This window comes from Cyprinodon tularosa, unplaced genomic scaffold (assembly GCF_016077235.1).
Source record: "Cyprinodon tularosa strain WSP-4 unplaced genomic scaffold, ASM1607723v1 ctg9, whole genome shotgun sequence".
Lineage (NCBI taxonomy): Eukaryota > Metazoa > Chordata > Actinopteri > Cyprinodontiformes > Cyprinodontidae > Cyprinodon > Cyprinodon tularosa.
Window position 1 is genome coordinate 1,369,708 of NW_024039673.1, and position 6,000 is coordinate 1,375,707.

Consider the following 6,000-nt stretch of genomic DNA (forward strand, 5'->3'; position numbering starts at 1 on the left):
ACATTAAGTGAGTGCATGCCACAGACATCTCTATGCATGGGAACAGAGATCCCCCCCCCCCAGGTGTCCTGGTTTTCCCCAATGGAAATATGGTCACCCTATTACACGTGCGTTCAGGTAACGTTATGTCTCTGTTTTCCTCTGCAAAACATCTTCTTCTTCTTCTATTGAGTTTTCTGGCAGTTTGCATCCTGTGTGCATTACCGCCATTAACTGGACGGTCCCAGACATCCATGTATTGTTTACTCTGAACACACATTTACCACATTTGTTCCTCAGTAACTTGACATACAGCAGTTAAGGCAAAATGAAAGGGACATTTCATGCATGTCAATATGCTGTAGATAGAGCTGCTGTATCAACAAATCAACAAAAAGGCAGGTACTGTATGTTACATCAAAATCTCCACAAATCTGAAAAGAAGCAACTTAAAAATACATTTTGCTTCCAGTCTGAAAAAGTACAAAACATTTTGTGAGTAGGTTCATACAGGTCATTTCTGGACAGTTGTTACCTGTTTCATCCCGTGTCTCCTCTCCCCATGACCCCTGGCTCCCTCACTTTGCCCCATTCGGTTTTCAAAACTAATCAGTCTCAGTCGCTCTCGCGTCATCTCGTGCTGGATTCACTGCAGTACGACATTGGAAATTAGCGGTCGGTAATTTATAAGCCTCGCCACCCCTACCACCAACTGGGGTGGCAGCAGGGGTGGCAAGGCTGTCTTTTAGGGTGGAATTTGCCACCCTATGCCACCCCAATAGATCCGCCTATGGCTGGAGGATGGATGGCTAAACAACGCTATGACTGTTTATAAATTAAGTAGAAGAAACTGGATTTTTGCTCTGCTCCTCTTTTAATTATTAAAAAATACCTCAAGCTTTGTGAATGGTCTTTATAATAAAATAATAAACAATTTTTACGATTAAGTAGGATTTCTCTAGATGTGCAGATTGCCACTTCTCTTCAAATTGCTAGCGTGGTATACGGCTCTGATTTAAATCCGGGAGTCAGCTTTCTATAAATAATCATACCTCTTTTTAAGGAGAACTACATAGTCTGATACAATAAACAATGATGATGTAACACTGTCAACAATAGCATCAATTTAAAAAGAAAATGAATAAATTGTAGTCGTCAGCAGGGTTTTTCTGCCACACTTAAGAAATGAATTCAGGGACATACATTTTTATATATGTTCCAGCATCGTCTTATGATGAACAGCTAAAATTAAACCTTTTTTTGGGGAAGAAGAACCCAGTTAAGTTCAATTCAAAGGTTGTTTAAAAACGGCCTGGCCAGGGTTATGAAAAGATGCACTTATTTTTTTCACATTAAATGCCATATGTCAACTTAAGGTTCAAAGTATAAAGGGATGAATGTGTAGGTCTCTGCACATTTTGAGTCTAAGAGAGCATTTAAGGATTCATCTAATGCTACGTTTTTTAATAACCCATTTTACATAACATTCAGCAGTTCAATGGCAGAGGGGAAGAAACTGTTCTGGAATCTGCTGGACCAGCATGAGATGCTACAAAGTCTCTTTCCAGAGGGAAACAGGCAAAGCAGACCATGGTGGGGGTGTGAGGGGTCATTGATGATGTTACGGGCTCGGGACAGGAAGCGCTGGGAGGAAATGACTTTAATGGAGGGAAGAGGAGTGTCGTGGGAAAAAAGTATTCAACTATTCATCCTAGTTAAATAAACGGAGATCAATGGATTTCACTCAATCGGCACATTTATTAAAAATCTTTGCAAAGAGAGAACAGTCATCATGAAGCTTTCATGACATAGCATTCTGCTCTGTTCTGATCTGGGCAGGGTTCGTCCCCCCCTACTTACAACAATGGAAAGCAGTCAGAGTCATAAACCTTGAGAAAGAATCTGGATTGTTATGGGAAGAAGCTATGTCTGCTCTACAAACAACATTCTGCAGGGAATGATGTGGCCTTGAGAGAGAAACAGACTGAGTGAAAACTTTTATAGTGAGTAAATATGAATATTAATATATATAGAAGAAAGATATAAATTTTCCCACAACAAGGAGCCCCGATGATCTACTCTGCTGTTCTCACCACTATTCTCAACTTCTTCCATTCTGAGGCGCTGCAGCCTCCACACCACACAGAGAGACAGCAAGTCAGAACGCTCCATACCTTGATGAATCAGCAACAGACCGCCTCTACAGCTGAGCTGTTGATGACCAGTGGAGCGTGTTTAGGCCGATTCTTCCTGAGGTCCAAGATGATCTCCTTCGTCTTCTCCACGTTCAGGATCATGCTGTTATCTTTGCACCAGTCCACCAGCTGCTCCACCTCCTCTCTGTAGTTCTGATTGCTTTCATCCCTGATGAGTCCCACCACTGAGGTGTCGTCTGCAAACTTCACGATGTGATTGGTGGTGAACCTGAGGACGCAGTCATGTGCCATCAGGGTGAACAGCAGGGGGCTCAGGATGCAGCCCTGAGGGGAGACTGTGTTTAAGATGATGACATCAGAGGTGTTCTGTCCGACCCAGACTGAATGAGATCTAGGCTATAACTTCTTTAAGCATCAGCATCCCATCCAATCCAATCCACTTTATTTATATAGCACGGTTTAAATAAACACGAGGTTTCCAAAGTGCTGCACAAAAAGATAAAATAACTAAAATAAATAAAAGTAATAAAATAAAATAAAATAAAATAAAAGCACTGCCCGCACAGGATAAAAATATGCATGTGTTTACATAAAATCAACATGTGTACATAAAATCAACATGTGTACATAAAATCAATACTCTACATGGTGTTAAAAGCCAAAGAAAAGAGGTGGGTTTTAAGAAGAGTTTTAAAAGGAGACAGAGAGGTGGCCTGTCTAATGTGCAGTGGCAATCCATTCCAGAGTTTTGGAGCTGCAACAGAAAACGCTCGATCCCCTCTGAGCTTAAGCCTTGCTTTAGGCACTGTCAGGAGCAGCTGATCAGCTGACCTGAGAGATCGGCTGGGAGTGTAGGGGTGCAGAAGCTCAGAGAGGTAAATTGGGGCAAGGCCATTCAAGGCTTTAAAAGTAAATAAAAGAATTTTAAAATGAATCCTAAAATGGATGGGCAGCCAGTGGAGTGAAGCTAAAATAGGTGAAATGTGCTCGTACTTGCGTGTGCCAGTTAAAAGACGTGCAGCAGCATTTTGAACCAGTTGAAGACGAGCAATTGAGGACCCAGCAATCCCCACATGAAGTGCATTACAGTAATCCAGCCGAGTGGTCACAAAGGCGTGGATTACTGTCTCAAAGTGCTGTCTCTGAAGGACTGGTTTGATCTTTGCCAGCTGCCTTAGCTGGAAAAAGCTAGATTTCACTACAGCTTTTATCTGGCTGTCAAATTTAAGGTCTGAGTCCACTTTTACCCCGAGGTTTCTTACAATTGGTTTACTGTATTGCGCTAGAGAACCGAGATCAACTAGGGAGGGGGTCACAGATGTGCCACCAAAGACCATGACTTCTGTCTTTTCTTCATTAAAATTCAGAAAATTTAAAGACATCCAAGCTTTAAGGTCATGTAAACACCTTAACAGTGGTTCAACAGTTAAGGAAGCATGTATGTTTAGTCCCTAACAGCAACCCCCCACTTGTTGTTAGTCCCTGTCTCGTCTAATTGTTTGACTTTATTTATAAAGCTCCTTATAGAAAATACATCGTCATTTCAAGGCACTTTATATCATACTTGCCCTATATTTACAATATGAAATGACATTATTTATGTATCACAAACATTTCAAAATGACTATCCTATCCCTTTTCCCATAGGACCTATATCTGATTTCATAAATAATGTTGTAATTTGATGAATACCTTGATGAATTATATGATTTATGTAATATACAAAAAAAAACTCCCATACTCCCATATATATATATATATATATATATATATATATATATATATATATATATATATATATATATATATATATATATATATATATATATATATATATATATATATAGTAGTTTTTATTTTTGTATATTACATAAATCACATGATTCATCAAGGTATGAAATTTATATATAACTTATATATATAACTGAGTTTTCTACAGATGTCTATTTTTATTGGTTCTACACTAGTGAAACTTTGTTTGTTCATTTCATTTTATTTTTTAGATGTATATGAAATGAAAACATCACCAGAATACACAGATTCAATCAAACAGTTCTACCATTTCTATTTCGCCTTGCTTATTCATGACAGATTTGGCTCCAGCCAGTGAGGAATCTCATCACGATGTCTTAAATCTGTTCGGGCTTTTTTATTTCCTCTTTCTCGGGCAGGGTGGAATAAATAAGAGGAGAAAGTTTATGTTTATTTTAATTTCAAGAGGAGAGGGCGCGTCTTCTAGAAAATTCACGAAAATCCTCCACAAAATCTTTACTGCAGAGCGGGACACGAGTCCCTGCCTGTTAGAGAACTGTATGGCAGGCCATTTTGACATTTATTAGCTTGAACGAATATATATTCCATGTGTTTCAAATGCATTTCTTTCTAGTCTAAATTAACATTTCAGATATCTGTAATGCAATTCTTACTAGGACAAATTACGACACTTGTCCCATTCATGCGTATTGGGCTTTAACTTCCAGATATCTAAAATAACTTTCTTCCTATCAAAAATAAACATTCTTCCTATCTAAAATGAATTCTGACTAGGATGAAATCTCATTTCAGATCTCCACAATAGAGTTATTGATCATAAGTCATTATTACTGCTTTGGATATCAAAAATGAATATAACATTACAGATATCTAGAAATCCAATTCTTGACATTTAAAATATATTTCTGTGAGTACATATATAATTACAGATATCAACTAGTTATTTAACAACTAGTTAAATTAGAATTCCAGATTTCTACATTTTAATAATGCCTATCTAAAATTTTGTTTTAGATACTTTCAAAATGACATTACAGTGACATTACTCCTATCTGAAATATCTGAAATACAAACCATATATGTTAAAACGGTCACCTAAAATAAGTAAAGATTTGTAGATATCTGAAATTCATTTTTAGACATCCAGAATGTTTATTTTAGATAGGAGTAATGTCATTTCGGATATCTAAAAGTAACGGCCCAATACAAATGAATGGGGAAGAGTGACTAGTAACAATTACATTTCAGATATCTGAAATTATGTTTTTGGCAGCCTGAAATGTAATTTTTGCTAGCAAAAATGTAATGTAGGATATCTATATTTACAATTCTGCCTAGTAGGAATGTAGCTTTCACTAGGAATAATCTTATTCTAGAGATCAACAAATGGAACAATAGAGAGGACAGCGCTCCTAATAAATGCCAAAACGGCCTGCCAAAGCACAGTTCTATTACAAAGACAGACCGAAGTCCTCCTCTGGTCTGCGAACCATAGATATCCATAATAAAGGCTAGATGTCTTACGGCGGAGTCTCAAACGTCATCACTGGCGGCCATCTTGCCTCAGGCAGGCTTTCTGGTTTGCTCTGTGGTACCTAATGTAAGATGAGTGATCAGCACGAACACAAATACTCTTATCTCATTGAATTCTTGACGGATTTACAAACAGTTTGGTTTCTTACAAACATTATGAACGTGGCTATAATTCTTGATGCTTGAACATGTCGAAATTGCAGATTTTCTTGTCGAAAATGGACTTAATCGTGCAGCATAGTTGTGCATCACGGCTACTTGCGCAAGTTATCAAGGCTGAGACTATTGGTCAATTATATAGGTTTTACTGACACCAATAACAATTGTATGACAATTAATCTTTGGTGTAAATTACAATCTTTGTGGATGTGGTTGTAGTTATTAGTTGGCTAATAACAATAATCTGAGTGCTGTTGTATTTTCATTATTAGCCTAACGTTAGCATACATACATACATACAATTACCCCAAACAAATTTCATTTAGGTGTGTCTTTTTGTGCTTATCCTTAATGTTGAAAGAACGAAAAAGGGTTGGAAATGTTGACATTAATTTATACA